This window comes from Scophthalmus maximus, chromosome 7 (genome assembly GCF_022379125.1).
Source record: "Scophthalmus maximus strain ysfricsl-2021 chromosome 7, ASM2237912v1, whole genome shotgun sequence".
Taxonomy (NCBI): Eukaryota; Metazoa; Chordata; class Actinopteri; order Pleuronectiformes; family Scophthalmidae; genus Scophthalmus; species Scophthalmus maximus.
The window spans coordinates 22,228,992-22,252,397 of NC_061521.1; the positions used below are offsets into that span (position 1 = coordinate 22,228,992).

Genomic DNA, 23,406 nt, shown 5'->3' on the forward strand with positions numbered 1-23,406 from the left:
AAGAAATAGAGAGGAAGGGGGGAATACATGGGATCGCCTCATTGGTTTCAGTGTGGGGTTGATGAGCGTTTAGAAGAAAAAAATTATCAACGAGAGAACATTTAGAGGTCAGCGGGTGTCGGGAAATGTGAATGCAAACATTGTCGCTCCCACCAAATTGAACACACAAAGAAAACTCGTTTGCACAAGCACTTATAGAACAGTACACCATGCTTATGGACGGAGCTGCACACGCAAACACAGGAGGCGAGGGACATTTCACACCCAATTAAGAGGACTGGTGCATGGGGGTCCAAGCCAGTGTGTGTGCATTGTAGTGGTGAAATGGCTGCTGAGCCGCGGTGCCAGTCAGAGTCTATTAGATTAGTAATCGACTGCTGAATTGATCACCAATTATTTTGACCATCGACTAATCGGTTCAGGTAAAATAGTGACAATTCTCTGATTTCAGCTTCTTAAATGTGAATATTTTCTGGTTTCTTTGCTCCTCTGTGACAGTAAACTAAATATCTTTGGTGTGTGGACAAAACAAAAACATCATCTTTCGGGTAACACAATCAACATTTTTCACCAGTTTATGGCCCAAACAACCCTAGACAATTTTACAATTTCGTTGAACAAGCCAGAACCTCTAGAAAGGAAGAGCTAGTCAGAACGCCCCCTCTTTAAATGTGAGCATACGGGCCAAGTTTAACAGAGCAGCATATACAGCCAGCAACAAACACACACAATGCAATAAAGTTTCAATGTTTCCCCTCAGTGTATTATACAAACTCCACAAACCACACAAAAGAACACTGTTGCCCAAACCCATGAGTCAATTTCTCAGTCTTAGTCAATATATATAAGTAGTGATTCCGTTACAGGTCGCCCAAAAGTCAGTAGGAGTGGTACCTCCTGTCCGGTTTGCAGCTGTGTTGTGTGCGCGCCGGGCTACCGGTGTTTACCTGCAGTTCCCGGAAGTGGCCGGGCCGCGGTCAGACTCCGGCGGTGAACGAACCGGGCCGTGGTCGGAGGGAGAGTTGGGGTGAGACGTGGATATACGCTGGATCCGGAACTTAATCACCGCGGGCTGCAGCGCGACGCCGGGACGGTCTCACCTCTTCCTCTTTTAGTGGGTGAGTTCGCGCCATCGTCCTTTTTTTTTTTTTTTTGGAATCAGCCAGTCATCAGGCGAGGAGGGTCGGCGTCACGAGGGGGCGTGTCCTTAAAAGCGTAGCTCGCCCAGCGCCGTTGAATGAGGGTCGTGACAGCGGAAGTCCAAAATGCTCGCACGTCACGTGTCTCAAGTAGACCTCAGATAGTTCCCGGAAGTTCTTGGCGCAGAATTAGAATCCATTATTCAGAGCGACAGAAACGCCATTTTTGGTAATTAGTAGTCAATAAATGTATCGATTTACAATAAAGCAGACCCACATGCCTATGCAGTTGCTCTATGTAATTAGTCAATACGTTTTCTTAAATCATAAATGTAAAATTTGCTGAGACCAAGTTGTTATATCTGTTAACATAAGTGTTGCATTTATAATTTCTATCTCATTTTTTAATAGGCCTATAACAAATTGACTTTTATTTTGAAATCTCTGTTGACGCTATTTAAAGTCTCACTGCGCTGCTCTGGCGTGATTGAGACGGCAGGACAGCGAGGAGGAGAGGTTGGACACGTGCTCATGGTGAAGTTTTACCCACCTAACTAGAAGACTCAAAGTTGAGTTAGAAGTTATACGGACTTATCAAGACGGAAGGATTATTGCCTTGTTCGCAGCAGGCAGCCAACGAGGTAATTTCTTTGTTTGTGTTTTTACTTTGTTAAGACGTGTTTTCCACATGCTGTGCGTGTTCTATTAATGTCTGCTAATTTATTGGTATACTGTGTGTGTGTGTGTGTGTGTGTGTGTGTGTGTGTGTGTGTGTGTGTGTGTGTGTGTGTGTGTAGTTTTGGATTTGGAGAGACGACTCCAAATAAACCTGTAGAAAGAAAGCCCCTTGTGTTTTCCTGTGCTTTGAGGGAGTTGCAACGATATACTTTCTGTAACAATTTTAACGATACCGATACTTGTACTACTCTTAAATGGGTATTCAAATCACATGACACCACCCTCAAGGGACTCTGCAGCTCTGGGTTAATTTGCTCTATGTATGGAGTTAGAATTGGGTCATTAATACAGCGCACAAAAAAATGACTCACGAGAGATCTATGTGATTTCACACGCGCATATGTTAACCATAGCGCGCAAATTTAAATGCCTTGAGGCTCAAGAGGGTCTGCTCTCGCTCGCGGGAAAAGCAGCTCCGCTGCTCGAGGGTTATTTCTGAGCTCGCGCTGCACATCTTACACTCGCGCGAGACGCAGCTCCGCTGCTCGTGGAGCGCTTTCTACGCTCGCGGAGAAAGTTTTTGACACTTTGGGGGCGGAGCCTCTGGACTTTGACTGACAGCCCTTAGGGAGCCGGGAGTTGCCAGGTTGGATTTTCACGTAGGTAGGATACTGTTGGCAAGGCGATAGACAGTGGCCGCATCGGCAGTGTGATATATCTTCGAATATCAATGATCAGGACTCAGGCATTCCTGTATAAAGTCACTAGAAGTGGAAATGCGAGACCAGACCCTCTTGAGCCTCAAGGGATTCAAATCTGCGCGGGATGGTTAAATGTGTGAAATCACATACATCGCTCGTGAGTCATTTTTTTGTGCGCTGTATATATGACCCAATTCTGGCTCCATACTATGGCTTTACTTTCACATTTTGAACACAACAGTTTTAATATCGTCCGCCTTTTGTGTTTAATGTCCTTTTATTCAAAACGACATTATTTGAGAGTTAATCATGAACTTTTGAACCACATTTCAATAGATTAAATTTGTACTTGCACCTCTTTTGTCTTTAATATTGGAGATTGAAAGGACAATCAAATCATACGATACACTTTAAATATCAGTGCTCAACACCTTTGCCGAGGGACTAAAATGTTGTTTGGGTAAAAATTGAAAATACTCCAACAGAACTTTTCAGTCCTCTGACCTTTTGCAGGACATCTTGAAATGTGCAGAGTCTATTTCTATGTGTATGAGATTATTTTCACTTTCTGCCTGCAGATAACTCAAGAGCCTCACACCCAACTCCTCTGAGACCTTTTGTTTGCCGCTCTGATAGTCTACTTTAAGACATGCACACATCCAAACAAACCAGTGTGTCAGGTGCAGGGTAGAAGTGAAAAACTAATTCTTATACCTGCACACAATAGCTTTGAAACCCTCCGCGGAGGAATCATTCATTTGCGATGTGACCTCTGAGAAGGTCTTGTGGGTATTGCACAGGCTTAGTGAGGCGAAAAGAAACAAAATCAGCTGATCGAATGCACCCACGTGAAAATGGGTGCATTCCATCAGCCGACTGTGTGTTTTTCTTTTTGCTTCCTCGATATATAAGCCTCACAGTACCTTTGCAATACCTGCAAGACATTCTCAGAGTGGGTTTCAGAACTATTCAGTGTGCAGGAAAATCACAACAGATGTTTCTCAGTGAGCGTTCTGCATTCGTCTTAAAGAAAAGTCCAAACAAAAACCATAACATCTGTTTTCGTATTTAACTGTCTGCTAAGATCTATGTAAAATGTGTTGCATGTTACGAATACAATTTCAATATTTTGTAGCTGCTTAGAGCATATAAACTAGCTTCAGCCCTTTTTCCTCATGAGAATATAGGGGACCGAGATGCAAGAAACAATGTCAGTTTTGTGTTTTACTCGTAGAGTGTATATAAATTTGGACGTATAGTCACTGGGTCTGGAGACTGATGCCGATGCGGAAGTGCCTCAGATCTGTATTTTCTGGAATGACCAGCAGAGGGCGACCCCACTGGTTGGAAAAAAACCTCTTTCTATTAGTCTATGAAAAATAACTTTACTTCTCACTTGATCACCGGACCTGTCATTTCCGGGGGGTTGATGTCCTCAATCCCTAGTTTCAAGTCTTCTTCAGTACAGCATGATGTTCATTTTGTAAATTATGGTTCCATTTAGAGTAAAATAGAAGATTAATCACAGTGTACATTGAGGCGTGGATACCGCATAATTGACAGCTAGTATCGTCCAATGGGTGCTGGTCGCAGGCGTAGGTGGGCGTGCAGTGGAGGGATTCTTAGTCAGGCACATCCTCCACGCCTCCAAATATAGTTTCTTCCTGTTTTCAAAAAGGCACTGGCCAAATTGCTAAACTCCCCCCAAAAAATTGGTGACGTCATTGGTTCGTTGCCACTTGGTTTTAGAGTGGAATTTTTGTGCTACCCCTCTGACCACACCCAACTTTGATGCCACGGTGCTCTCGTGAGCTCTTGTCCATCAACGCAGCAGGATGGCACTTTAAACTTGGAGGTCTGCAAAAACAGGAGACCAGTGTAAAGTTTGCCTTGCTTGTTCCCTTATGCTCATTGGTGATAAGCATTCTTTACAGTCTGAGATCACACTCAGCCAATTGGCCTCATGCATGCTGCTCACACTGGACCCATCAAAATATTGATTCATCCTTCAGGTCCGTTTGCGACTTTTGAATATGTTTCTTTTCAGCTCTTTCAGCGCCTATTAAGGGAAGGGGAGAAAAAAATCTGGAGCTTCTCTGTGGTTTCCTTCCTTTTAGAAGGCACGGGAGTACTGAGAGCAGCTCAGCACTCTGCCTGCTCTGAAATCCAGGAGGCAAGATGATTGGATAAGTATTCACCGCACATTGCCGTCCCTGAATGGCCTCGTCTACCTTTTCGCACTCGGGGCTCGCCGGCCGACACCCATGCACATTCGCCGCGTCTGTTAATGGATGCGGTGGATTCGGTGAGGGGAGAAGGGGGAGGGGGCAGAGAGGTTGTTAACTTGTGTGGCTGAGGCAACGTGTGTTGAAACTGGACCCTAGCTGAAAGGGTTGGCGCCAGAGGTTGCATCCCACTGTCACGATGGCACAAAAGGGGAGAAAGGCACACAAAGGATACCAGATGAGTTCGGTATGTGTGTGTGACTGTATGTGAGAAAGCGACGACGCGAGCAGGAGGTGACCATGAAGCCGTCTTGCGGTGCATTAATCTGGCAGTTTTTAATGGCTACGGCAGGCAACAGCTAACAGTTCTGCACTCGCACAGCAGTTCCACAAATGCAGGCCTCAGCAGCCGAATGGACCATGACTGTGAGCTTGAGGAGCCTCTGTATGTGTGTGTGTGCACGCCTGTGTGCACGCGTGTGTGTGTGCGCGCACGTGTGATCCTACACTAACAAGCACCTCATGCCCCCCCACAAAATGAAAAGGGGAGGAGAATTGTCCGCAGTGAGGACACAGATTTGTTATTGTTGTCATGGTTAGAATTTATGGTTATAGTGTAAATAGTCATAATCGTTCGTATGTCGCTGCTCCTCGGTACCAGGCAACAGTAGAAACAAAAACAACACCGGAAGAAGATAGCGCTGCTGCACTCTGGGTCCTTGTATCTTCACTGAACAGCTAAAAAGATTAAGGAACAAAGTAAACGTACTAAAAGTCACAGACAAAAAGGTCTGTTCAGTGTTTAATACCACTGATTAAAACTATAATACACCGCAAATAAGTGTATATAGCTGCTCTGAAAGTTTAAGCCCCTACTGTGTTTCCTGCAAGAAATGATTAATATCCTTGTTTAAAACAAATACCGAGTAAGCCTCTGCAATTTGAATGCCTATTATGCAAGGTCATTCATTATAGCATAATATAGAACTCGACCGAGCACCAGTGAAGCCGCTTCTCCTCTTGTTTATCACATTTGCATAACAATTTTGGAGTCATCTTTTTCATGTTAAAACCGCAAATTTTCCCGGACCTCTTTAATTTGGGTCCCTCTGCTACGGGCTAAGGGCAGGATTAGGGTCTGTGGAAGGAATAAAGGCCCTAACAGTGTGTAGGAACGGGAGTGTGTAATTTATTGTGTGTGCATCTGCTTGTACTTTGTGAAGTCTTTGTGGGAGACAGACAGAAAATGAGAAGCCACTTAAACCAATGGCCAGCACAGGGAGACACTTTACACCATCATAACATTGACATTTTGCACATGCATGCAATAACCACTACAGACAACTACACAAAGAGACATATGCAGTACACAGCTGACTCTAAGTGCTCCCAGTCTTTCTGAACTGTTCACTTATAAGCTAACCTGGTGAGAATAATCAGAAAATTCAACGTACGATTAGTGATGCTGAAGAATGGAACCAAAAAAACCAAATGCTTTTTCAATTAGCAATCTTATCACCCGCCTGTGAGGTGGGGCCACTGCAGAGCAAAGACAATGGACAACACATTGCATTTCCATTCAGAGGAGTCTGCCTCCGCAGAGCAAACCCTCTCCAAACAACAGACGAGCTGCGTGGATGTAAAAACATTCTCTAATTAGTGTTTTTTTTCTCCCAGCGTTCGTTTGTCGGTCATTATACTGAACACAATGACGGAAATTGTACATTTGTGTGTTCACAGTTAATGTCAAACTGCCTTCGTTCATTTTGTGTTTCAATCCAGACCTAATTTAGATTAGCACTTTACCAAGCCTGCATTTCCTGAAAAGGTGCGTCTGTGATTACTGTTTATATCTTAATGTTTTTGTGGGCATTAGGGAATTATGGCACTTTGTGGTTCACTTCCTGGTTGTCGGCTCCCTTTCTCCGTTCTGCTCCTCCCCCTGATTGTGGGCGTGACCTTTGGTTCCTGCTCCTCCTGCCTTCCCCTCGGCACCTGCTCCACGTTCAAGCAAGCATCCATTCGAGTCTTTGTATGCTTTTTTGGAAACTTTTTTTGTGACTGCCCACGTGTCTTCACTTTGTTAGTCTCTGGATCACTAGTCCAATGAACTAGTCTACTGGATGGATTGGCACAAACTTAAATGGCCTTCAAATGTTGCATCCTTGTTCTTTTATCCTGATATTTTGGTTCTGCACACTACCATGAGATTCACATTTTGTAAAATCCCATGCCGCATGTGTAGGGCTCTGTATACGAACACATATTCTGTCTACTGTTGGATTATTCCGTACTGCGTCAATCATCTTGTGGGTAAATTCCCCCTGAGCATTTAAACACTGCAACTTTATCAGCTCGCTCCAAAAAAAAGTGTGAAATAGTTCTCCTATGATATCAATTTAAATCATCTCACCTGTCTTCGAACGCCGTGGTTAGCAGCCCTTGAAATAAAAATGAAAAATAAATAAATACTTGCATCAAACATCAGAGTTTGGCCAAAGGCTGCGGTTTTTCGGTGTTCCAGGAATACTTTTAAGTTCCTGATTGGAACATGTTCAAGGAGGCAGCTCGTGTAGAGGCTGCACAGACCTAGTGAAATATGCATCATCCATCACTGCTGCTACTCAAGTATACAGCTGATGCTGTGATCACAGAAATGACCACCCACAGCGAAATGCTGAGAGTCTGTCACCCACATTTAAATCTGTTGGGAAAGCGGCATTGTGCGGACAACCCTTTGCAGCTGCATCAAGAGCACGAGAGGCCCGTTGACTCAAAATAGTGTAAATCTTCACCAAAGAAGGTTCAGTGTGGTGTACGTGGCAGAGCATTCAACGGCGTGTGAGCCTCACTTCAAGGGGATTAAGCTGCAGCCAAGGTCAGGAGAACCCCGAGGGTGAACGTTTGTGAGGTGACAGGTCCGGACAAGAACACGGAGAACTTGTACACAACCTTAGTGCACAGCTGTGGGGGTCCGCTGTGGGACATTTTGAAGGTGTCTGTGAGGACAATGAAAATCTCTGGACCCATAAATGAGATCGTCCTCGCTGGACAGCTGTTTTGAGACGCGAACTCTGGAAAATGCCCCGAAAATTGGGTCGGGACATTTTCTGGATAGCAGGAAATTGTCCGAGTCAGACGTGTTTACAGCAGGTGGAAAAATTTCCAGCACATTCAGGTGAGTGTGGGCAACGACGAGACTTGACTCGCTCGCCATGAATCTTCATGCTAGAGTATATTCTCACATTGGCTCACTCTGATTGGGAATTTCACTAGGGGGCTGGCAGGTGCAAGTTCCAGAAAATGTCTGGAGAGACATTTCAGATCTTCTAAGCCCATCCAGAAAAAGTTCAGGAAAATATCTAGACTTCAGTGCATGTCTGAAATTATTAAAAGTTACTGTGTGCAACTACCTGTTGCAATGGCTTTCTTTCTCAGTCTGCCAGACACACAGGATTAAAGTTGGCTTCAGAAATAAACCAGGTAACTCATGACTTTTCTTAAAAGCTTTAGAAGATCAGTTACCAGAGGAAGTAGTAAGGAAGGATCAGTAACGTCTCTACTTCCCGAGGAGACTACAGAAAGAAACGTCGTACAGTGGGTAGTGAAACCTGCTCCTCTGGTATCAGTACCATTCTTATAATCAAAGGCATCGGTACAGATTAAGTGTCCTGAAAAAAATTGAGCAAGTCTTTGCAAGTTGATTTTCATAGTGCAAAGAAAGACCAATTGACTGGCACAATGAACAACAACAAGTGAATTGATTTAAATCTGCTAAAATAAACGTTGAAACACTCGTATGTTTCATCTATTCCTGAGCAGCTTTAAGATGTTTGCATGCATTCCCAGACTGGGTCATCTTGTGAAATGAATATTGTGGAAACTTTTGTTTTCGTCATTACCATGGATACATGGTTTAATTTTACGTAAAGTGGCTTGATACGTTTCACAGCCTAGCCTCCTCTGTGGGGTGCTGGATGAGTGTGCGTTGTATCACTTTTTGGACCCAAGCCAAGAGTGAAATTTTGAAACATTACCGAAAGCACTATCTCTCGGATCAGTAATAATTCAGGGACTGGCTGAGAGTCGAGAGCGGAGAAGGCACTTGAATACATTTATGACTTCCTGCCTAAATTAGATGTCACCACAAATGACAGTATTTAATATTTAATGTAATGACATAACTATTGGAGAAATATTGCATCGCTCCTGCCCTATTATCTGCCAAAATATTTAGCAGGATTATCTAAGTGATTACAGTAATTAAGTAACTCTAACCTTGATTCTAAAATACTTTTTACGCATGAACAACGATTTTGACCAAACTCTGAGCATAATTCAGGCAACAACTTTAACACGCATTTGCTGTTAAAGTTTAGTTTGACAGAAAACGTATTTTGCTCGGAGACAGGGTCGGCAAAGAGGATGCAGGTTTCGTTGACACGGGAATGGGGCCTCGGCATTGATGCTCAAACAGGGTCTACGTGGAGGGCCTAATCAAGGAAACATTACGTGACCTCATCACAAAAGTCAACATGTGAAGTGTGCGAAGCGGCATCTGGATTAGCGTGAGTCATTCTGGAAACAAGTGCTGTGGATAAAGTTCAAATTGAGCTCCTCGGCCACAATCACCGAAAGGTGTGATTGGGGAAGAAAAGGAAGCAGCATCTGATGAGAAGAAAAGAGCTGCAAATTGTTTAACAAGGGGCCGGAAATACTGGAGTGTTTGGGGGTTGTTGGACATTGATAACACACACGCATGTCCTGACGTCATTCAAGAAACTGGAAAGAAGCTGGCTCTTACGTCAGGACAAAACGAAACCTCAAATTCCGCCAACATCCATCGTTTAAAATCTGTGGGTAGGTCTGAAACCTGCATGTGTGTGCAAGACAACATAGAATATCCCGGAACTTAAAACTGCTCTGCTGGAAGAGTGAGTGAAAATTTCTAAATCGAGAATAGAAAGACTCGCTGGCTACAAAATGTGTTTGCAAGCTGTGATATTTCCCCGGGGGATGTTTCCAAGTACTGAATACTTTTTTTTTTTTTTTAAGCCCATGAAAATAAAAGCAATGCTGAGCATTGCAACGTTTGAAGAAAGGTTTATTTTTAATATCGGTTTTCTTCGGGGGTTGTATTTATTTCGTTTCACTTCTAAAAATTGAATAAATACGTAATTTGCTCGGGGCAGCCCCAACCTTTGATACGTATGAAGATCATATACTCTCGATTGCAAAATAGCTTTAATATGGTTCAACATAGATAAAACCGGGTCTTCAAAGCTTTGTTGGAGGGATAAAATATCAACAGATTGTCCTTCATTTGCTGTTTTGACAACAGTGGTGTGGTCTTGCATGTCAGTCCAAAATCTACTGAAGGTGTTCAATTGGAGATTAGTGCAAATTTTCATACACATCAAATTATTCCAGTTAAGTCAAATTTTATTCATATAGCCAAATATCACAGATCACAAAATTGCCTCAAGGGGCTTTACAATCTGCAGAGCATACAACGCCATGTCCAACTTTCCCAGTTCATTATTGGTACAATGCTGATTATGAAAAACTGATTATCCTTGACTACAGACACATTCATTCACAGTACAAAGATCAAACCTGCCTCATTTAGTGGAGAGAATACTATGGGATCAGGTCAAATCACATCAGTGTTTATTCAACAAATTGAAATTGGAAGGACCTGAAAACCTCAAACTGTCAGTGAGTGTGTTGACAAAGGCTGAACGTTCCATTCTTATATTTCATACGTACACGGACTGAATGGATCTTGTCTTTCAACGTTTGCATATTTACACAAACATCATTCTGTTCAAATCACTTAAACATCTGAATTTACAATATTTTTTATATGTCAATGTTAATCCACGTGAGGGTTTTTTTCTGTAAGTATGTCAATCAATTTCAAAAAGAAAAATATCCAACACATTATCCTCTATGCTGTATGTAGCCTTCACTCTGCAGCCTGTGGGCCTGTCAGCATGTAGACATAGATTCATACAGCTGCCTGTGGTACATGACGTTAATTTGGCATTAATAAAAATAGACCTATTAGACAAGTTCTTTGCTTTAAGCTCAGGTCATGATTTAATTTTTAAAAAGCTACTTACAGCAGTCTGCAGGCTCCACAGTGAACAGTGAACGGTGATCTCTACTTTGCAAACAGCCAAACACCATTTAAAATGCTCATTAGGTTTATGTATATATATATCACTGATTTTACCGTGGTTTTACTGGGTTTCATGTACAGTATACAGATCAATATCCAGAGAAAGAATGTTATAGAGGTACAAGGTCCGCATGATAAAGGACAGGAGACTCTACTGTTCATTTCCTGTTTCCTACAAACAGCCAATCGTTCCTTATTCTTGTGGTTATTATTGTAATCATGACAATGGAGGCCCCTTAATCTTTTAACCCAAACAATGATGTTTTAGTAAACCTAACCAAATCGTTTTTGTGCCAACACTCAAAACCAAAAAATGGGTGTTAGAGTAGAAAACATTTCACAAGGAAAGACGACATGAAGTGGCCCTAGGAGTGAGCCCTGTTGATCCATTTATTTAACCAAACCACTTCCTTATAACATGTTAACACTCCATGATTTTCAGCCTGACTTTCCACTCGCCAATAAAATTTTGCAACTCGCCGACTAAGGCCCCAGATCTGAATAGTGTCGAATAAAGGACGCTGTTCGAGAGGCTCAACGACGCGTCGGCAAGCAATGTTGTAGAAATACTGTTTGTGTATGTGTGTGGAGAGTTGTAAAACTGTACCTCAATCCAAGTATATAATTAGATCTGTACACGTTTTTCGGAGACCAGGCAAACACTTTGGGGGGTTCATCCTGGTGAAAGATCAGTCACGTAGAATGAACTCGCAAGAACTGCAAGACTCCCAATCACAAGACAACAAGTCGTGTAGTGTAAACTGCACAGCGATCCGACGACATTAAAAGTCGTGTAGCCTGAGCTTGGAGACCCCTGTGGCTCCATGTCATTTGCTATTTTTAACGCATTTGAATAATGAATGCTTCTTGTGAGGACTGTTTTCATAAGGAGATCCATTCATCATTTGTCTTTTCCCCCTTTTTTTTTTCCTATATTGTTTCCTGCAGATGAGACAGTGAATTAACTTCTCTGGTCTGGTTGCAGGTTATTTATTTAGGAGAGGCAGGGATATATCACTGATTGTTTTAAACAGTTCTGTTTGATCTTAGCACCAGAATAAATCTCAAACATATGGAGGATGAGACAGACCCGAGAGTATAGTTTTCGTCCAGTTGGGCGTCTGAAGGGATGATGTGATAATTGATTGTCAGTGATTATGCAGCCTGTTTCGAAATGACTTCAGCCCTGCAGCAAATGCCTATTGAGCCATGCAATACCACAAGGACCAAAACAATTTTTTTCCTTTAATGACTTCTGTTTGTCTTCTTGTGCTGGTCTGCTGAAGTTGAAGCTGGCGGTAGTTTTGACTATGCAACTATATGGAAACTAAATGGAAATGAATGCAGCAGTTTAATTCAATGAAATTGTCTGTTTGTATTTTTCCTATTTAGAATTTTGGAGGGGAAATGCTCCCCATTATTCACAAATTGTAATTACTAATTGACTAATCATGACTTATTCATGGACAGTCATCAGAATGGAAATACTACTGGGATGCCCTCTGGAAAATTGTCATTGATGTCTCCTGTTTGAGTCCAACTGCGGAACAAATTCGCACCCACCAACTACTGTACACACACATGACTCGTAATGAAGCCGACTGCGGAGCCATATGTGGGATCTTAACAGCATAAAATGGTTTTGACATTGCTGTGCCACAGCCGCCTCTGTTCTCATCTATTAAAGTTTACTCAATTTCGAAGGATAATCCCTTTTCAGAAATTCTAATAAAACAAGAGCTAACATTCAAGCCTCTTGGGAACATTGGGTGAGGCTTTTTTTTACCCCCAACTTGTTAACATGGCGTTAAGGGTTAGCTAACATTCATTATCAGTTTTAACAGACCTTCAACTTGTTGCTACTCCTCGTTGCTACTCTCAGATACGACCCAAATGTTAGCATATCTCCTGAAAAAGCACGACTCCAGTTACGTGTACACATTTCCCGTGGGCTTTCTTTACATGAGGACAGTCTCCAAATGAAAATGTATTTACATCATGGTTTTATGGTCTTCATTTCATTTGACTCGTGGGTAATGAAGCTCAAACGCAAAACCCAAACATTAATGTGCAACCACTTGCACAAACTAAACATTTGTTAAGCTCGTCCTCTGCCTCATGTACTGGTGTGTCTACCCATTTTCGCAAATGCATTAATGGTAATGAGAAACATATGCAAGAAATGACTTTGTGTAAACCTTTAACAACGTCAGAAATGTACTTTTACTCTACAAGAACAAACATTTGCATGTTCCTTTTAAAACTGTTTACTCTGAGGTTTTACAGAATCAGGTGAGTTCAAACTTTCTTTCTTCAGACCAGCACTGCTGCTGTCAGAATTCCAATGAGGCCATTACCATCTTCACCCATCCTGTTAATGTCCTCATATGCATATTATGTCTTTTCTCACTTTCTTTCCTTCTCTTTTCTCCTTCCCCTTGTCCTCTCCCATGTGCTGCCCTTTTCATTTCCTTATTTCTCGTCCCTAATGTCCCCCACACCGTCTTTTCCCCCTCTATTTATTATCACCATAATTCTTTTTCTTCCGTCTCACACACTGTCCTCACCACTGTTCTCTTCTGCTCTTGTCTCCTCACAACACTCCGATGTCTATCAAAAATGGAATAATGAGAGGGAAATCTGCCCGCTGCGTATCCTCACTCAGGCCCCGTCTTGCCCTGTGTTCTTGTGGTGTCCTTGGCAGGAACGAGCATGTCAGCTTTCAAGGTAATGGCCGCAGAAATTACAAAAAGGTGTCTTTAAAAATCCCTGCTGATGATAACCACATACACATTGAAACAGATATTGTACGACACACGCACAGTCAATGTCACTTGGTTTTCCTCCTCCCTCTCTTTCACTCCTCTGTCCCCAACTCTCACAATGTTTTTCACGCCGCTCTCCTTCTCTCCCTTTTCTCCTCTCCCCCACCTCGTTCACTCATCCTCCACCTCGCCTCCCTGGCTGTTTCGCCTCCTCCTCCTGCCCTTCCTGCAGTGCACCTCGTTGAAATATGAGATCACAGATGAATTTCACGACGAGCCGTGGCACCTTGGTGCAGAGACGGAGCTAATGAGAGGCAATTACCAAGATGCAGAACTCGCTAATGGACTTTTACTATCGTTTGTCTTCAGCTGATCTCGCTGCACTCCTCCTACGGCGTGCAGGGGATGTGCGGGGAATGGGAGCACAGCGAGTGTGGGCCACAAGTGAACGTGTGTCTTCATCATGTTAGTTTGTCACGTGTTGGGTCCATAAGTCATAAGTCGAGCATTGTGCAAGCAGTGTTGATCAAGAACTGAACTCGAGTGAGAAACTGTCCTATTGTAACCCTGGAGCCAAGGCATCACTCCAATATTAGCAACGCATTTAGCTGCAATAGCTTGAAATGTATGGCCCCAGGCCCGAATCTATTTAACCTTCAAAGAGGCAATGAATAGCTGTTAGTAATAGCTTAGATAACCTTTGAAATAAAATGTGTATAATTGCACATGGTGACTGCTAATGATTCCAATAATTAGATATCATTTAACAATATAAAAATTGGAAGACTGGAAGATATGAATTAATCACAATTTTTTGTCTCCAAGAATCACATACTGTACAATAACTTATTCTGCTTTCTAGGCCTTCATCAGCCGTGGTTACTCAGCCCAAAGTGAAAAGAAAAAAATCAACAACCTCAAAACAAACTCAACACAAAGAGAAGACTCCACGGGAGAGGGAATTCAAAGGGAGAGTTTCCTGGGGGTGCACAGGGACAGTAGGTGGGAAAAAGTCAATTACAAAAATGAAAAGAAAGCCGTTCAAACAGTAGGAGCACTCTGATTGATGTCCAACAATCGGATTTTAATAGGACAAAAAGAAAATCATGTATAGGCAAGGCCAGTGTAATGAAAAGAAAAGTCCACTACTTAAAGTAAAGAATAGTGTGTAGACGATCTCCAGGAATAACATGTGCAACCATAGCGACAGCACTCAACAAACATGGCTACTGCTGGAGCCTGAAGAAGTGCTTTGATCAACTTAAACAAAATGTGAAGATTTAAAAGGAAGCAGCGTCTTTAATAACTGTTAGATATTAAGGTTGGGAGGTTCGGCACAGTAGGAAGGCTCTGTTTCCTGAGAATTTTGTCTGAGTTCTTGATAACGAGAAACCTCCCTACTGATATATTGACGCATGCAACGGAAGGTTCAATAAATGTATCAGACCAAGATCATTTCATATTTTATACTAAATAAATCTGCTCTATGGAAAGGAAGCCAGTGCAGTGAGATGACTGGAGCTAGAACTTCTGGATGTCCTTTCTCCTGACCACCCTGTTGGTCGTTTCATCATTGTCACCAAACAATCATGTAGTCAGGCCACCTGTTGTTCCACCTGATTAACATTATATATCTCTACAAATCATCCAATGAATACAAATTAACAGTAAAAGTTGTCATCATCAAGGCTAGTGCCTTAAGCGTATCCATGTTTAAGGTGTGGTCAAGGCAGAGCGTTTCCCCCTTGCTAGCATTGTGACAGCAAACCAACTTTCGACTTCTTCTTCTCTGACAGTAGCCAGTCCAGCGGGAACACGTTCAGTTTGAGCAGTCGGGCGGCGGCTTTACGATCGAACCATACTGTGAGTGCAAATTTTGTCTCTCCATTGCAGCTGATTCACTTGCACTGTGAGTTGGAATTTAACATTACATGTCTAAAATTGCAAAGTATGTATGCCCAGCTTTAGGAACAAACAAAATCACCCTCTCTGCAAGTTCCAGAATGCCACCATTGTACAATGTATAGCCGATGTCAAGGATAATTTTATGCATTATCAGAGCTTGGCAACCACATCAGCAATCAGGTGTGTGGTTGTTCCGAATGGCCACTCTGGAAAGCAGAGTAAAAAGCAGGCTGTCAGTGCTATTGAGAGTGGATGTGAATGTCAGATTGTTGGATTTTGAAAGAAATCAGACTTTCTTTCAACGTTCGTCAACCTTCCTGGAAGCACTCCTAAAGAAGCACAATGGTCATTTAAGAGCCTATAAAAAACAACTGCCTATTTACTTATCCAAGAAATACTAAAATAAACCTTAAATAAATGTTTTGGAGGTTGGAATTTCTGACCCCCTGATAGGTGTAAGTTCAGTACTCATTCTCCTTCTGGCTCCTTTTGGTCTCCATCATCTCCAGAGGGAAATATACGACTCTTCAGTAGTGAAATGCTCCCCTAGTCGCAACCTTTGTCCTACCAATTGACCTTTGTCAGTACATACTGAAAGTGGTATTGTCGGGGGGCGAAATACATGATGATGGGACCACCTACAACAACCTGTAGGGAGTTTCAGCACACAGTGAGGGTAAGGAGCTGGCCATCAAGTGACATCAGTGCACACCCTCTACAGCAGCTTCAATTATAAAAGCCCATCGTTCCATATCGATAAAGGAGCAGGATATGCTTATTTTCTCACACACCCTTGAGAGAGCCACACCTTCATCACTCTCTGCCGAGTATATTAACTTGCAAACTTCTCGAAGGGATCTCCATAACAAAATGGATGACTGTGTTGTTCTTCTCAGCCGAATCCTGGCATTGTAATACCGGGTGCATTAAGTGAGTCAACGGGCAGCGGAAAATCGCTCATGCACAAACTATTTCTAACTGCAACCTTGCGCCTCAGAGGAAAATATATCAGGAGAAGAATGATGTTGAACATTGATCCGATGCTGTGCCTGCAGTCTGGCCTCTCTTTGTGACAGGATATGAAAACATAATGTAGGACCACAGCCCATGACGGAGCAGGGAACCCATAGCATAAATCAAATTCAGGTGGAGGTTTAGGGGTTCAGGGAAAGTCACAGGATTGGAGGGAGTTGGATGTAAAGAGAATGCCAGAGTTGTGGTGAACATGTTTATTAAATTATTTATTATTTTTAAATAGTTGACTATTATATAGTGCATTATGTAATGTTGACAAAGAAAGAAGTGTAATGTGAGTGAAACAAAAAACGACAATAAACCGTCAGATATTTCGGGGTGAGCTTTTACCAGAATCTCCTGTTTCGCTCTGTCTGGAGGTGACAATCCTCATGTGGGAGTATACAGAATATTCAGCTTGTTCTGCTCAGCTGTCACTGTTCAGCTCTGACCCGAGGTTTACTACCTGAAAGACATATCTCTTACCCATAATGTGGAGCGCCTCTCCATAGGACAAAGGGGCCCAGTCCCTTTCATATTATACTGATAGAATATGAGAAAAATGTCACAAACTCATTGTTCAGTAGCTGCTGCACAATGAATAATACAATAATGATGAGATTAATAGTAATTTAGCATTTTAGATATAACAGAAAATTTATATTAAATATATTCAGTTAAGTGTAAAGTCACGTAACCCTACCAGATATGTCATAATACCCCAATGGGTTATTGCATCAATATTATACAGGCTACGACATAGTGCTGCAAAATTATTTCTACTAAATGAGAACTTGCTGATAGTGTTTCCCCCCCAGTTTACTTATTACATCTGCCTTTTTCATGCAGTCCTCATAAATAATGAAACACATCTCCTGCAGCTCTCATGACACAGGGGTGTAATAAGTTTAATCAATGAAACAGTTCCAGGGGGGAAAAAAGTCCACTTCAAACTGCACTGATCAATATTTATACATCAACAAAAGGCTGGTTAAATGAACATGTGAAAGGGGTCACTTGTAGTGATGAACTAAGAATCACCACCTCACTCTGCAATTCACCACTAATTGACAGAGGGATTTAGCTATCGTTCAGGTCATCGTTTTAGTGGTTTACGTTGACCGTGAATAAAGATGACGATGCTGGTAAGTTTGGTTTTAATTGGATAATTGATGTTGTAAAACAGAATGAAATGTCATGATTTGCGTGTGGTACCGCTGCTATACACCACAATCACGACTGCACAGACTCTGGCTGAACATTACGCCAAAAGCGCAAGATGGCAGCGCCCATATCTGGGACATTTTAGCTCCATTGAATCATTGTCCATCTTCATATAAAGTCTACAGTTTACACCTTACTTCACATTGTTTCCTGACACAGCCGGGAGCTGTATTGTTTGTATCATCATACACTACTTGCTCAGCACCAAACGGCACAAAGACAAATCTGGTTACTAGGAGGTAAACAATGTGGAGTGTTTACCACATAAGGGCCTTACATTTCCCACAGGAGTTGCTGGAGACGAAAAGATAGTTGAAAGAAGAGGGAATATTGGATTTGCAGTACAGTACTTTGATTGTATGGCCTGAAACATGACTCCAAACGAATTATACTGTTGTTCCATGTCTGCTGGATGTGTAAGTAGGCAACTGTTTGCTATCACATTGGCTATGGTGCTTTATAAGATGACAATGTTGCGTTGACAGATTGTCCTGTTAGCCCCCAAGTGGCCAAAAATAATTGAATACAAGAAACTATGCACTGAGCCAAACAAAACAGTGAGGTTACTGTGATAAAGTCATTCCCCCAGAGGGGCAAAGCTCTGTATTTGTTTTGGATAGATGTGAGAACCTGAACGCTGCTGTTGTCACTCCAGCGTGGGGCGTCAATATCCAATATGTGATACGAACGGAGGGGAGACATTGATTTTTCTGTCAACCTCTGAGGTGTTTCTTTGGACTATCGAGAAAAAAAACGGAGCGCCCGGAGGAAATGTGTCTCGAATTATTGAGACTGACATGTCTTCCAAGATAAATCATAACTGTACAGAGAAAAAATGACAAGCTGAGAGAACAATTGTGTATTAGTACATGTGTGTTTTTGCTTGTGAGAGAGATATCAAGTTGGTGGTATCGTTAGGTGTTTCAATTTTTTTTCTCATTCTGTAGCCCAAATGGACTTGGTGATGTCCTGGACTTTACTAACTACACATTCAAAGGAGCTTGTCTTTGCCTATTTCTTCTGAGGACAATCAAAGAACTGCCGATGTCCAGCAGAGCTTGACAGCAGTCTGCTGCCACTGGCTAATCAACTGCCAACCACTCACCAGTGATTAAATGGCAGGAGAGAACAGTTGTGGATCCTTATTTTACATCATAGTGATAGTCATCTCAGATATGAAAGGGAAAATGTGGTGAGGCAGTTAGATTTGTGATTCATGCTGATAGCATCTGATTAGAAGGGCGACTTCCTTCCATATTTTTACAGTGGTCCATCAGGATTATGAGCAACTTTAGGTTCAAAAGCCAGTGATAACACTTCATGAAAATAATTTGCGGTTGTGAATATCCAACCTTTTGTTGGTGCATTATCTTGTCAATGTAATTACATGAAGTAGTTTCTATTGTGGTGGCACATCTGAGGCGTGGAAGTGGGAATATAACAGCATTGCCTCTACATCAAACACCGAAAAGCATAATGGCCTTTTCAAGCCTCCCACGATATTTACATCACTGACCCTTTGGCCGTTAGTAATTACCACAACAGCGGGAAACTATATCAGCATCATGGGTTTTCTTTGTTGGCTTCTTGCCACCACAGAAAGGCTTTTGCTGTCATGACATTCATGTTCAGCTAACAGAATCTACAAAGAAGCAGAAGCTTATCTCCGCGAGCTGCCCTTTAGTGTAGAGCGGTGCCGACAACGACCATGATGATATCTTTCCACCGCCGTCTTGCTTTTTATTTTGTAAATGTGTGTGGGTTTCAACAATGCCATTATAAAAGAAGACAATGCAAAACATGCAGGAGATACGCCTATGGCGCTTCTTTCTAACTGACGTTAATAATGTGCCCGCTAAGGCGCAGACAACCCCTGACTGTCAGTATTAGGGAAATGAGAGTGAGATGTGGTGGTGGCTGGCAGTGGGGGGGGCAGAAGGCTCCGCAGGCCATGCATTAGGTTTGAGCTTTAATCTCAATGTGTGGCAACAAACTGAGCCAACGGCTCCCTAAAAGATATTTCTCTCCGTCTATCTCGCTCTCTCTGTTTCTGTCTGTCTTTCATGCTGTATCTTTAAACACCACCGATGTTCCTTCCATGGCACTCATTGCCTAACTATCTTCAGAGCCTAATTACAGGCTTTCCCAACGTGTGGCTGGCATCTAACGGGGAGATGAGTTAATGTGCGTGACGTTAAGTGATTTTCTCTTTCCGTGGCGTACAAATTCAAGTGAGTTCTGCCACCCACCAGGGTGTGCAATCAAGAGTGTATAACCATAATGGCATATAAGCATGCGGCCCACACTCAGACTTACATGCATGTGCTCAAAGAATGAATTTGTCCACTGTGAGACAACATGTAGGGGAAAGTGTTTTAGTTGCAGTGTGCAGGGTGACCATATGGAATACTTTACCGCAAACCCACATATATGAACTTCACAAACTGATGTTATGTTCTGCCAACAGTACAGGTTGAAATATTGTAGAATAACAATGAACTATGACCTGCTGGTGGGGCCAGGGGAAAAGCCATGGGATCACTAAAGTGGTCAGTAGAATTAATCCTCCGGGGACCAGGAACGTCTGCACATCCATCAGATAATTGCTGAGATATTTTAGTCTGGACCCATAGGTAGATTAGACTAACTGGCAGACTGACATCCTTAAATCCATGTTACTAGCATGACTAATAACCAAGTGTGCACACTAATCATGGTTTGATAAACATTTAGTAGGATTTTTTATGTTTTTTACTCTGAAAGGCACAATATTTTCCTTTGATGTTGATAAATTATATGTAATTATAATACGATGGGCAGTCACAACACCTAGGAATAGAAATGAACAGGGTGCGTTGCTATAAATATAACAAAACACAGCTACAGTAGAAGGAGAGAAAATTAAACTCCCCCTCTGCTATTCTACAAGTGGAAAATTAAATCAGCGTGTGTTTGTTTCATGTCGGCGGTTGCAGGTGTTCCCCTTGCGGATGTGAACCAGAGTCCTAAACTAAACATTAGGGTTTCTAATGCTGTTGCGGCTGTCAAGCTGTGACCCCATCAGACATTCTATGTAACCTGTTTATTCTACGCTGTTCAATTCCATCTGGTATCCCGTGTCATAGTGTATCCTTCATTTTCTATTTTGTTACATTACGCACTCTGCACCTGTTGTACTGGGGGGGGGGGGTGGCGGCGGGTTGCTCTGTTCGTGGGCTCGCTCAGGATTTCAAAATGAAACGCTGACCTTCGGACTGCTCTCATCGCCTGCTAACATTTGGAAATCAACCAAAGTGGGGTAGGGACGCCGTGGGGGGTGGGTTGGGGTGGGGGGGTTCTTAAGGGTGTATCCTTGCGTTAGATTAGCATAGGGTGCTCTCAGTTTGTTTTTTAAAGGCTTGTTTTCGTGCTCAATATTACATACATAGACGTAGACGAACGAAGCTGCGTTCACATTGTCCGTATTTGTGCATGTCTTCTGAAATCTTAGAAGGGTGGGATGAAGGGGAGCTGTACCTCCGCAATCCGTGTGGCTCCAATGTAGGCTTGTTGCTTAACAACTGTGCCAACGTAAAGGAATGCGTGGAAGTACGTGGGCAGCGACGAGTTACACCATTTGAAATGAACGTATCTCTTTTCATTCGTAAAGGCAACGTAAATGAGCCTTAACACTAGAGACGGACAGCCAAACCCACCCTTTTTTCAAGGTTGGGGCTAGCTGTTGTACTATCTTTATGCTAAGCTAATGTGACCAGGTGTTAGCTATAGCTTCATATTTACCATACAGATAGGTATAGGTTACCTTTTACAAACTTATCTAGCACCAATTGGTTCTGATCCAACTTTATCTCAGTGAAATTGAAAAGTTGGGGGCAGAATCTCCTCAGATACCCTCTTCAACTACTTCATACTCAAACAACAAAACCTGCCTCCAGTCACCAAGCTGCAAAAATAATAAATCATACATTATTAAATAGAACAAAGAGAATGGGGGGGGGGGAAAGCCCAACGAAAAGAACATATAAAAAGAAAAAACTGCTGATGCTCTCAGTGGGTTCAGATGGTCACTGCTCTATTCATGCGAACAAAAACCAGATAGCAGAGAAAAAGAAAGAGAAGAGAGAATTCGTGAGGCTCATTTGTCGTCTTTCTCACGGCTACTGATCACTCCAGCCATGATTTTTTTGGGCCTTTACAGGGACGGAGAAAATGCGAACTTATGGAAGCAATGCCTAAACTCTAATGATCTCAAACTCTTGATCTCTCCCTTTGTGATTAAAGGTTTACATCATGTCCGACCAGGCAGTCAGTCAGGCAAGTGGCAGGCCAGGGAGACGAGAGAAGAACAGAGGGAAAGGTGATTAAAAAGGCTGCGGTTTCAAAGGGGCTGCTTTTCTTTTTTCTTTTCCTTTTTTTTTTTCTAATGCACAGATGCCATTCTGGGAATCTGGCAAGGCAGAGAGTGTGCAACAGGATTACAGCCAATCGCTAATGAGCTATTTAGTGCTGGCAACGCTGCCAAGAGAGATGGTCCTGCTGGGTGTTCAGTATGAACAGTCATATTGTACAAACACACATGTGCAATATACGAATATAGCAGCACTAATTCAATCTATAAAAAAAATAAAGTCACGTACGTGATGTAGATGTGAAGGACGGGGTCGTTGTCAGGATAGTTTTTGCATTTCACTCTCATATGTGAGAGATGAATCACAAGTGCTAAAAATTATCATTTCTCTCCAGGTCACATTTGGAATATATATATATTTTTTAGTTTATTTATGTTTTGGATATTGTGTTTCACAGGCAGCTGCAGTGTATATTTTTATAATTTTGCTGCTGTTTTATATTTTTATATGTTTATAATGTCAACCTAACACCAGAAGTAAAGTCGTTTGCTGGAGGCCTCCAGCAAAGGGAACGCATGTTTTTTGGGGATTTGTATATTTGGAACAGCCCGCTCAGCTCCCTGAGTAACTACAGACATGATCTGAAGAAAGCGTGTGTTGTGATTTCTTAATGCTAAATACTCCCCTTTTTATTCCCGACTCTCTCTACAGTTATTTACTCTGGGTGTAAGCTATGACACCGTGTGCATTTTGGTGTGGTTTTATATTGTACAATAATGCAGTTGTTAACAAAGCAAAGAGGCAAAGTGAATTGTGAATATGTTTTCTGCATAAACAGATCGATGTATTTTCATGGCCTGTTTTGAAAGAGTTCATTCTGAACTATCACTAATGGGATTCACAAATTATTTTGTAGTTTCAATAGTTTTCCATGGCGCCATGGCACGACTAATTTCATCAATTCACAGTAAATGTCTGACTAAGAGTTACGTTTGAAGCAAGTATTTGCAGGGGTTTTTTTTTCAGAAGGTGTTTGAATGGAGATTTATACAGATTAGCAACGCAAATGTCAGTTTTCATAAATATAATGTTGGACTGCTGATGACTGTTATGTGGATTTTCATGAGTGTATCTACTAAAACTGATTGTAGCATTCTAATTATGTGATTTAGACAGATAAGGCGAGTGCACAGCTCTTTCACCCAGTGTTCCTATCTTGTGC

The 23,406-nt window shown here is 42.2% G+C and overlaps 1 long non-coding RNA gene across 2 annotated transcripts; it reads left to right on the forward strand.

Annotated features, from left to right (window-relative positions):
* The first annotated feature begins 993 nt into the window (after positions 1 to 993).
* LOC118315755 lies at positions 994 to 22,631 on the forward strand. Of its 2 annotated transcripts, none has more exons than XR_004794936.2 (4): positions 994 to 1,118; positions 1,603 to 1,780; positions 13,593 to 13,654; positions 22,117 to 22,631. It is a non-coding gene; the product is annotated as an uncharacterized LOC118315755 (long non-coding RNA). The 2 variants fall into 2 exon arrangements; XR_007030998.1 differs by lacking the exon at positions 22,117 to 22,631 and adding an exon at positions 13,925 to 14,475.
* Positions 22,632 to 23,406: the final 775 nt, after the last annotated feature.